A 12,261-nucleotide genomic window follows, 5' to 3' on the forward strand; every position below is an offset into this window, starting at 1 on the left:
TGTTATTTCACAATATAAAACATCGTAGCAGTGTGTTGCATGTATGCAGGCTTATTTATTGCATTTGGCTTGGTATCAAACTATATAATTAAAAATACTTTAGGCTGTTTATATTTTATTTAATAGGGAAATATGCATTATTTTTGTTACATGCTCAATAATTTATTTGCATTTCAGTTTACGTCGAATGTGGGATTAATTTTTTTCGTTCTGTGTATAAATCAAAAAAATCATGTCAATTTCTGTATAGCAATTGAGATGGACTTCAGTACCTAGTTAATGATGATGTTGATGAAATTTACTGAGATCGCCCGTAAACCGATCCGTATACATGCGAGCTGCTAAGAATTCATGTGGGCTTTACACGAAAAGTGCAATGAATAAGAATCACGTATATTTTCACATAAGTTTAACGTGTCAATTCTTTTGAGTGTAGTTTTAGGCAACCATTCAACCACACGACTTTATTTTCAAGTGTTATATAATTTATTCTAATTCATTTGGTACTTGGTTGCTTCAATCTATTTTCAGAGAGCGAAATAAGGCGCTATGTTCTTGCCCAATTGCAGGTTGGCTTCTTGGCTAAATGCCATTAGTTCATCCCCGAGGGTCCGGAGTACCACTTAACTTTTGTTAGCAAAGATATTGCCAACGACTGTAAATAAATCATTATCTATACGGGAAGCGATTGGTACGGCAGGTCCACGCTTTCTCTCTTCGTCTTGACTTCAAGGATTTGAATGAAGTTAGTCACTAATGGTAAGATTATTCAAGTAGCACAACAGTTTAATAAGATCTTGCAGCTGTTTACAGTCTTAAGCGGAACGCACAGCGAGAAATACTTTTGAATCATCAGCATATATGAGCTTGCAACTGTAAGGAATCACAAAAAAGGTTGTTAAAATATATCTTTATTTAAGGAACAGCAACGGCCCTACGTTACTTCCCTGTGGAACTCCCGAACGATATCAGAAATTATACGACTCAGTGGAGCCTAATTTTACTGTAAGATTTCGATTTGTTAGGACTTAAGCTAGCAAACAAATCGTTAGAAGCTCCTAGGCGGTTTAGTTTCCCAAGTAACAATGTGAGTTTTATTGTACTCTTATGGTTTTATTCAAGACCAACTTTGGTCTTAAAATTCATCATAAGAGTATAATAAAACCTAAATTGTTACTTGGGTTCCCAAGCAGATCTCAAAGCAAAAAGCAGTTTTCAATCTGACATCCTGGTGACGTGGCCTGTCCACCGCAGTTTTCCAACTTTTGCCAGGTGTACGATGGAAATCTCCCCAAGTAGTGCCTGCAACTCGTGGTTTATACGCCTCTACAACTCTCCGCTAACCGTTTGTATTCCATCAAAAATAGTCCGCAACACTCTTCGTTCAAATACGGCAAGTACACTATGTCTACCGTAAGCAAATTTACTGTCTCAAGTCCGTAGAGGACTATCGGTCTGATTAGCTTATTGTACATCGTCATCTTTTTGCGGCGGCGTATACTCCGTGATCGAAGCATCTTGCGGAGGGAAAAGTAGGCCAGTTTTGCGCAGTTCACACTCGTGTGGGCTAACTTTCTTACACACGCGTACTCATTCTAATGAACACACCGGCATAAGCATCCCATTAAAACTCCCGCACTGATTTCTTCATGCATTGCATCGAGTTTTTGCGAGTATGTATTTAGCTAACAGCTACAGTTGTCGCTCGTCGTTCGTTGTAGCATTACACGCGAGGGCTCGCGCTCCCGCCCGTGAGTAGAATCGAGGGAGAAGATGGTGAAGAAGAAAAAGTAATGTAAAATTTGTATCCCAGTGCGCCACCAGTTTCACGGGCAGTTGATTCCCCGCGAGTTTTTTGCCTCGGGAATACGCTATATAGGAAGACGATGTGAGGATGTGCGTGCGCGAGTGTGTGGGTAGCAAAATTTCTGTCCACAGCACCGGCGGCTATTTCTTTTACGCCTATGAGTAGGCATGGTTGACTTCTCGCTCGATTCGCAATATTGAAGTAGGCTCCGCTTCCGGCTTGAATGCGTCGTTGAATCTTTTTACAGGTGTTGGCAGTCACCAGAGATCCCAAATATACGGATTCATCAAACACTTGTTTTGCTCTGTTTGCTCGTGTTTGCTCTGGAGCCTTTTGACGTAGGACTACGTCTTACGGCAAGTTTTGAGATAGGGTGTCATTCCAAAAAATCGAAAAATGCGAGCGTCACGAAAAATGAAAGGTTTTGAGCGCCAATAGCTCAGCGGTTTTCCAATCGATTTTCAATATTCTTACACCAATCGATTGGAAAATCTTCTAAGAATTGAACCAAATAAAGAAAAGTGTGGATTCTTGATGTTGAACTATTGAAAAATTGAAAATAATGAACCTATGTTTTACCAGAATTCTCGCTTCGTAATTGGTTGTTGGAAATGACGTCATCAAAGTAGAAACGCGTTTTCACGCTTCGACTTTGAATTCAGTCAATTTTCCATACATTTCCAAGATATTTACACCAATTGATCGGGAAATCGATTGAAAATATAGAAAACTATTGATTTTGTTTTTGAAATTGCATTTGAAAAATTTTTGTTTTTGAATTGATTTTGAAAATTTGAATTATTTTCATATTTTTGCCTTCCCTCGTTAGTGCTTCCCTGGCACGGATGACAGAAATATATACAATATAACCTATAGGTTAAGCTTCCTTATGATTGTATTTAATTTACGCCCTATAGAATCCGATCGAAAATTGTTGAGCTTCAGCTGTTGCTGCTTCCCACGGATAAGGCAACGAAGACATGCAAATTCACCAAGCGAGGTGTTGGAGCTGGACCACTCGTTTCGCTGCCTTGAAGAAATATCTGGCTGCTGAAGTTCTGGAATTGGGAGGACATATGCTGCTCGCGACAACGAAACGATCAGAATTATCGTCACTTTCAGCTGGCCATCCGCAACAACGAAGAGTTGAACAAATTGCTGTCCCGTGTCACCACTGCTATGAGAAGTGTCTTTCCGAACATCCAAACTGTTTTGTTGCTGCCCAAGAAGACGGAAAAGAAGGCTTAAATTTCCAGCATATCACGTCGAAAAACCATTCTTTTAAGAACGAAACATATGTTCATGAAGATTTGAGGAATTTTCACTCACTGATTTTAATTCTATTTAACTTAGATTGATCTGATTGTTCGCTTCTTATCAAATAATTTTAACCGATCACCTCTCGCGCTACTGTTCGCTTGTTGCTGCTGGACGCTGGTTGCGCTGGTTGCAGCCAACAAATATACTAGCTCCAAGTAAATGTGTTCGGTCAAGCGTCAAAATAAATGAAATTGGATTTAATCAAATGAAAGAGTTTTAGTAACATCTTTTGCATCTTAGCAACACAAATTTATCCATCACCAATGCTACAGTAATATACGTAGCGTAATTTTTCTTTGGCAACTTTGCTCTTTTGTTCAGACTGAAATTGAAATGCTCTATTTTTTATTTCACGTAGATGATAGTGTAACACCCCTACCCGGACTTAAGTCCCGGAAGATATTAACCGCGGTAGTCGTTCACTTATAACATTGACCTAGTTTGTCAGTTTTGCTTAAAGTTACCAAAAGCGCCCGCGGTCGCGTCTATTATTATTCTTTTCGCAATATAGGCAGCGCAAGTGTTTTTGTTTGTCAATAGCGGACCACTGCACGTACATTTCCTGTATGTTAAGTAGAAGTTAGGGCTGCACGATAGGGGAAAAATGGTTTAATAAATGAGTCGTAAGTTGCCGGTCGACCCGTCTGGTTGACTAGCTTAAGTTTAACCCAAGGGTCTTTTTCTTTTTATCATTGAAGAAATCCGTGGGGTAGCGCGGGCTACCCTACATCGTGGTGACAGCGGTGGGATCCCGACCGCTCGGGAGCGCGAATCGAGTAACGGTATTGAATAAAATAGTGATCAAGAGACAGTTTTTTATATGAAAGCAAGCCGTGTGTGAACAATAATCCAATTAGACCAACCATCTCAAAAATTGGAAAAAGGTAAACAAGTTTTTCGTTCAGAAAATTTCCCGAATTCCGCACTAATGCTGAGAATTAGTATCTCTGAAAAGGAAAATCTAGTAGCGGAAGGTATATTAATCCAAGAGCACGACGCCGAATAGTCAATGTGAAGAGTTTGAAGAAGTGACCAACAAAGGTGCAGCAATCATAAATGACAGCGCCACAAATCAGAAAACTAAGACGAGGACGCAACGTCGTCGAAAATCAATATAGACGACCGCGCATTACTACAAAATCATCCCAATTTGAGATAGTGAGGATTGCGATCCCACTGGTCGCGCTACATATGACCAGTCGGATTCGTTTTAGAACTACAACATGGTCCAATCATCCACTGGACGGATCAAAGACCGCTAGCCAATCGTGCGGTAGGCCCAGGGGCCGTGATGAAGTACTGTACTGAATAACAATCATGAACGAGGAAGCATAGACGCGCAGCCAATAAGCCGCGGGAAAACGAATGGACGACAACCGAGTTACTACGAGACGATGATACTAGAGACGCCTAGATGACATGGAAGGATATGCGCTGGTCCGACACGCTCAAAACTCCCACCATTCCCCCAAAATCGTCTGAGAGATGTTCGAGAAAACTTATGGAAGCTACAGACGAGGTGACCTGGACCGGACGATGAGAACGATGAGTTTGGTGCGAAAAAAAAAACGAAATTGTGTGACAAATTTGTGTATAACGAAAAATTATAAGAAAAGAAAATTAATTGGAATTACTCATTTTTGTGCTTACATGGCCATAAGGGCAGCACTTTTGCTCGTGAGAACGAATACATTATATGTAACATTTTAAGAACGAATACATTATATGTAACATTTTAATACAGAAAAATATTTATTACAGATGCTCGAAGAATGAAATAATCAATGAAAACTTAATGAAAAAGGTTATAATCAACAGAAACCTAGTGAAAAGGGTTCGATAATACGTATATAATGAAAAGTATATAGAAGAAGGTAACAAAAGGCTAATGAAAAAGATTCGATAATGCGAATAGATAATGAAAAGTATATAGAAGAAGGTAACAAACAGCCAGTTAATTAATATGTAATCATTACGAATTCATTATGTCGGATTCACGTAAAGAATATACATGCCGCAAGATACAAAAGAACAGAATGTTAAAGAAATAAAGAAGAAAAAGATAACTAAGCGAATGTAAATATTGCCAAAAATTATCAATAGCAAAGACATATGTCGTCGCGGTGGCTCCCTATTTTGCCTGCGCCTGCTGCTGCTCGCAATCTCCTTCTGAGATGTCTCGCAGCTCTGTAAGGGGGGGAGATGTAACACCCCTACCCGGACTTAAGTCCCGGAAGATATTAACCGCGGTAGTCGTTCACTTATAACATTGACCTAGTTTGTCAGTTTTGCTTAAAGTTACCAAAAGCGCCCGCGGTCGCGTCTATTATTATTCTTTTCGCAATATAGGCAGCGCAAGTGTTTTTGTTTGTCAATAGCGGACCACTGCACGTACATTTCCTGTATGTTAAGTAGAAGTTAGGGCTGCACGATAGGGGAAAAATGGTTTAATAAATGAGTCGTAAGTTGCCGGTCGACCCGTCTGGTCGACTAGCTTAAGTTTAACCCAAGGGTCTTTTTCTTTTTATCATTGAAGAAATCCGTGGGGTAGCGCGGGCTACCCTACAATAGAATGAAGGACCATGAAAAATGGGTGTGGTCGTTTGTTGTCGCTTGCTCTGGTACATAACACGTGGTAAGCCGACGAACAGCATTATTCAAACGCTTCGCTAGCTGAGCTAGTGCCAACATCGTTAGCCAGGGCAAACGGGAGTCACGTTCGACTCGTGCACGTGTTCATCGGCAGCTGACCGTGGGACCGTGTGTTGGAGCTGAAGCACCATTTCGCTGCCGTGATGGAATATCTGGCGACAGGAGTTCTGGAATTGGGAGGACATATGCTGCTCGCGACAACAAAAAGACCAGAAGCATCCCACGTCACTTACAGCTGGCCACTTGGAGTGGTATTTCATCGTGATTCAGGACCACACACGAAAGGTTTCGTTGATCGCATAGCTGCTGAGGCTTTCCGGTTGGTCCGTTGCAACAAGCCGTGCCTGGTTAGCGGTTATCGGTACTCCAATTTACCGAACAGAGAATTACGTAAATGCGTTAGTGCAAGTTTATTGCAAGCAGGAGTTATAATAATCAAACAATCGGTTCTTTTAAGGGCCACACAACGATTGAAGAGTTTATTATTTTCTTGCCCAGTTAATACCATAATTAACACAGTCAACGAGGGAAAAGTTTAATTTTTCGCCATTGCGGACGACCAACCAATGACGGTAATAAGTTTTCTGGTCACGGGCGACATTTTCTGCGAATTCCAATCCGTCTGCAGGTTGTAAATGCTTTATCCGTGTCCTTTTGTAAGCCGCAGAAAAGTTGCGCAAAATTTCCAACTTTTTGAAAACTCGCGCGTACCGTCTACCGATTACCAGAGGAAAAGCACTATTCAACGTAGAAACATATCATACAAATTTATTTACTGTTTGGTTTAGTTACTGATTTGGTTTCGTTTTAATAAAATCTATTCAATCAATTTATGGATATAACTCCAAAATCGGTTGAGGATTGAATGTATACAATGTTTCTACTTTCATGACCGTTACGGATGTAGCTTGTATGCATGAAGAATCGTATTATATACATGGATACATCCTACTATCGCTACAAAGAGACTTACGTGGTCCTACGTCACCTATGCGGTCGTGTCTTGTGCACAACCCCACTGATTTTTCTTCCATATATTTGGTTTTTGACGCATTGATATGTAACCCAATACTCCTAGCCTCCGTTTTTAGTCTAGCGTAGATGATCTTCGCCGTCCCAAGGTTTCTAGTAATGATGTCGAGGTCGTCTGCGAAGACTAGGGGCTGGCTACTTTTGCTGAAGATCCTTGCTCTCATTTCGATGCCCGCTCGTCAGATTACACTTTCAATAGCGATATTAAAAAAAACATACTCGAGAGTGCCCTCAAAACGCTGAAGATCCTTGCTCTCATTTCGATGCCCGCTCGTCAGATTACACCTTCAATAGCGATATTAAAAAAAAACATACTCGAGAGTGCCTTCAAAACGCACATGTAGCACATCAGTTGCGTCAGTTTGTCCGGAAACCGTACTCGGGCATTATCTGCCGTAACTGTTCGCGTTCAACTATATCGTATCCCAAGAAACAGTTTCGGTTTTATTACACTCTTATGATGGTATTTAAGACCAAAATTGGTCATAAAAACCGTCATAAGAGTACAATAAAACTTACATTGTTGCTTGGGATGCTGCTCTGAAATCCACGAACATATGTTGATTCGTGAGCGGGTTGTGCAGAAAGACGCTACGAGGCTGTGCGCTCACGTGTTTGCAGGTAGTAGAATGTCGGCACACAGCATCAGCGGTTGCTTGTCGTATACTTGCGTCAGTAGAGGAAGCATTGGATGCAATGCTTCTCGTACTTGCTCGCGTGTGAGTGGGCACCGTTTGTTACTCTATGCATACATTCTGCTACCGACACATTCGCGAGCGTACAGCCTCATAGCATCGTTCTGCGCAGCCCGCTCACGAAACCAATAGTTCGTGAGCTGTCAAAAGTCTGCGACCGTGAATAGCAGATTTTGTATACTTCATTTTCTTCTTCTGCTTCATCTTAGGCCCTCGCTTCTCACACGGGTAAGAGCGCTCGTGAGTGTTCGGTATCAAGCGCGCGGGTTGCAAAAACGAGTGAGAGCGAGGCCGTGGCTGATAGCTAAATATACACACGCAAAAACTTGCCGCTAGGCATGAAAAAAAAATAAAGGGAGTCCGAGAGAGATGCTCATGCTCAGTGTGTTCATTAGAACGAGAAAGCATTCACGGTGGTCCGGATTCGAAAAAATGCGAAAAAAATTGGGTAAAAAATACGTAATTTTTCAAGGGTGATATCTTCGGAGCAGTTTAATAATAAAATATAACGCATCTTTCTGTACTATTAGTGACCGTGGATTCACCTATAATGGTGATACAAACTTTGGGTTTTTTAAATTAAAAAAAATAATTTTTTTCTCCAAAAAGTTGCAAAACATACTAAAATAAGCAACTTTGCCGAATGCAGTAACTATCTATCTCTTTTCGGTTGCGAAATATAATGATGTGTTAAAAAGGAGCACTTAAAAATCAATTATGGTCAATAACTTTGCACACGATTTTTTTCTTGCTTTCAAGTGTTCTACAAAGTTATTCAGTATGCCAAAATACACATTTTCGCTGAAGATTGTTTGTCGCTAGGACGCATATTTAATAAGTTATAAAAAAAATAAAAAAAAATTGCAATATCCAAAAATTTTTTTTTCAATTTCGGGCAAGTTTGCTCAAACCGGACAACCCTCAGGGTAATGTACTTTACTTTATGTATATAAAAATATAGTACTTCAGATCAGGAGATCTCTAAAGGAATCTCAGAAAAAATCAATTGAAAATGTGTTATTTTAACATTTTTTTATAACTCATTAAATATGCATCTTAGTGAAAAACAACCTTCAAAGAAAATGGGTACTTCAGCATACCGAATAACTTTATTGAACATTTAAATTTGCACACAGATCAGTTCCAAACGAAGAAACCCGTACGCAAATAATTAGTGTTGAATGCCTCTAGAATTTTATAACACTGTTGAAAATTGTAATAATTCTTCAAAAACTTTGACATGGAGTTGTACTGTTACCTATAACAGGTTGTAAAGGGTAAGGAACATGCCTCTGGTTAGGAAATATCATACAGTGCGACATATTCTAATCCATCCTGAAGGAAAAATTATGTATTCAAACATTATGTTTTATTTCCGTCATATGCGCATACTCTCCATCAGAAGGTTGAGAACAACCGGCTAGCAGGTCAAAAAAAAATAAAATGTCAAAGGAAAAAAAAACACTCAGCTATGAATTATATTACATTCGATATGTTTGCCAGATATCTCACAGTTTGCATGGCAAAAAGGTGAAATGGTAATCCGAAATAAATTATTTATCAGACTGCAGACACAGTTTCTGCACTGGCACAGTTTCTGGTTTTATGCAAGTGGAAGTGGAAGCAAGTTTTTCCGCCAGCAGCTGGACGACGAAGTTCATGCTGGGTGAAGAAGAAAATAGATTTCGAAAAGTTTGTCTCTTCACTAACCTCGTCGCTGTTGTACTGTACACCCACACCCGCCCACACTCAATCGGGTAACGAAGTTCGGTCGACTGAAATCCCAAGGTAAATCTGTTTTCAGCTTGACTCGTCCCTATTTGGCGCGCTCAATGGTGGTAAAAATGCCATTATTGGTGGCGGTGAATCCAATCCTCGAAGCTATTTGAGCAGGACCGAACGTCGCTTTTCTATCGGAGCACACCCGGACGGTTGTCAACCGTACGAAACAATTTTCCCGTGGATAACCGCAAAAATAACAACCAATACTTTATGGTTACTGAAATCTCTGCCCTGGCAGAGACGGTGGCGAAACTCGAAGAATTTAAGACGAATCGACCCGCTCAATGCACTCAACCGTTCGATGCATTATGCAGAGCTTGTTTCGCTTTTCCCACAGATGGAGAGTCCTGGGCAGGCAGCGGTCTTGTGGACGCACATAAAACCACCCTCGCCACGGGAAGTGGCGATGCTGAGGGTATACAGTTTTCTGAGTGGGGGATCGTAATTTGTGATTTTCAGTGGCGCCTCAAGGGAAGCGTTATTTATGGACTAATATTGTTTTATAATTTCCTTTATTTTGCTGGCTCTTTGGACGTTATTTTTTATTGATAATAAAGTTCACAAGAGTGCTAATCTTCCAGCTAATATTGATCCGGAAAGAGTTACAGGCTAAAGGCACGTAACTGTATCCTTAAAATTGTCAACATTTGATATGTACGATGGTACGAGAAATTATAGTCCAACATTTTTTTAACTGACAATGCTAATAAATAGGAAGTTTCATATTTTTACATTTCAAAAGTAGATAACTAGGTACCGCTGCACTCGAGGAAGTAAAATCACCAACAAAATGAAGCTCCTGAAAAGCGGTTTACTTCAAACTACCCTCATAACAACCAGAAAATATCACGTTTACAGTAATTGAACTCGGTAAAAGTTTGTGTCGTCGCTAGTGCAATCCACAGAGCAGCAATTTCATCAGCGTATTCAACGGAGAAAAGTTTACTATTGTGAAACCACTTTCGTGCAAAACAGCACTATCATTCAGTGTATTTTATCAGTGCTATACACAAATCAAACGAGAAGACAAACTAGAACTTAGATTTGTTATTCAAAACAGACGTTTGTGGAAAAACGTTGAGGCCAATCTTAATGCAAAAGGGAAAACTAATTATTCTTCCTTTCAAATTCTCCTGAAACGAAGACGGCTTGATGGCTACCACCACTTTAGGTCATATATCACGCAGAATATATGTATGCTCTCGATAGAGACATAAGATGCTGTGCCAGCATTTAGGATGCTTCGCTACCAAAGCGATGTATACAAAGACAATACAGGACCGGAGCTGAATAAACTGTTGTTGGATAGAGCTTCTGCTTCACTTATGTCTGAAAAACTTGTTCGAAACTGTTTAGTCACCGAAAACGCAAACAAACAGCCCAGCTGGAAATACAATGGATTTCAATTTGAGAATAAATCAATTTAAGTAGTAAAAATACTTTGATAATTGAAACAATAATTTCAGTTCTGGTAATATATGGTTAAAACTGTTCAAATCTAATTATGCAGAACTGTTTACTTTAGGCTATTCGAACCGAAGATTCAGGCTGAGTCACAAATTTTGCGTTGTACCATTGAAATGTACCGTTCCAGTTAACCGTATTACATTACAACTCTCCACTGGACTTCTGCTTCTTTCCTTTGCACTGCAGCATAAAGGCAACGAATGTTAAAGGCTGTTATTGTAGACAATCAAGTAGATTGAGTCGTAGAGAACGATTGACGATTTGATTGAAGTGCCCCTCCGAACGAGCAAGGCGCTTTTGATCCTTTTGATTTTTTTTAAATAGCTTTTCTTTACAGTAAAATAACTTCCGTTCTTCTTCCCTTGAGTCCGTGGGAATTCGAAAGAGAAAGAGCCCTTTCTTTGCTCGGTTTCCGTTTGATTTCTTGGAAATAACTACAAACCATGTCTGCAGTTTCTTTTTATTGAGACTCTTAAATTTACAGCTGCAATTTATGTCAACATAATGTAAACGTTCACGATGCATAACTAAAAACAATGATTAGTATGGAACAACTGGAACTCTCAGTTTAAGTAACTCTAAAGTTTTATTTATCAAAACTATTGCTTATAGTAATAGGTAATATAGGAAAATATTTTATCTGCGGGAATATAATAAAAAAATCTGGCGAACCGTACAGCTCAATAGCCGTACCAGAATATAACTTTTAACTATACAGAACTTTATTTACGATACTCTACATCTAGAACATCCTCTCTATCACTCCCGACAATAACTGTTCAATTTCTTCTGATTTGCATGATATCCATCAAGGCACATGTCATATCTTTGTGAAATTTTCCATCTTTTACTCTTCTATGAGATGTCTCTCGAACTTACTCTCCTGTGTCCTGTCATATTTATAAATATTTGATATTTCAAATTGTGACTAGATTAGACATACGAAGAGGAGGAGATGAGGTGTACATTTTGGACTGGCCTTTTGCAAAGAAGAAAAGCTGACAAAAACGGTGACTTTTAAAAGAGCTCCTGAAATATGTCAATTCTTGTTTATTCTCTGCTATATATGCAAAAAATGAAGAGTTTATGCTAAGATTTGGCATTCAATGTAGAAGTTCTTGGGAGGTGGTTAATGTCGATCTTGATACAGAATGGAAAATTCCTGAACAGCTACTAAAATAGGACAGTGTGGTCAGGCTTGGCATACACTTTTCGCTTTGATTTTGCTCTTTTGATTACTGCTCCTCAACAAAGTAGAATTTCAGAAAGTGATGTATGCTGAGATGCAGCAATCAAAAGAGCAAAATCGAAGCGAAAAGTGTATGCCAAGCCTGAGTGTGGTTGTCTTGGTTGGTGGTGTGGTTGACTCTAAACAGTTTAAACCAGAGTGGTGCAGAGTGGGGCCAAATCGCAAAAACACGCTCATTAGTTATTGCGTACAATTTTCAAGGGTAATATCTTCAAAGATTTTTTTTTTTCAAAAGAATATAGCGCATTTTATACACT

The 12,261-nt window shown here is 39.6% G+C and overlaps 1 protein-coding gene across 1 annotated transcript in view; it reads right to left on the reverse strand.

Moving 5' to 3' along the window:
* Positions 1-12,261, reverse strand: part of LOC128742857 (uncharacterized) — a 71,454-nt gene that overhangs the window by 33,509 nt on the left and 25,684 nt on the right. The window lies entirely within an intron of this gene.

Source organism: Sabethes cyaneus, chromosome 3 (genome assembly GCF_943734655.1).
Source record: "Sabethes cyaneus chromosome 3, idSabCyanKW18_F2, whole genome shotgun sequence".
Classification (NCBI taxonomy): domain Eukaryota; kingdom Metazoa; phylum Arthropoda; class Insecta; order Diptera; family Culicidae; genus Sabethes; species Sabethes cyaneus.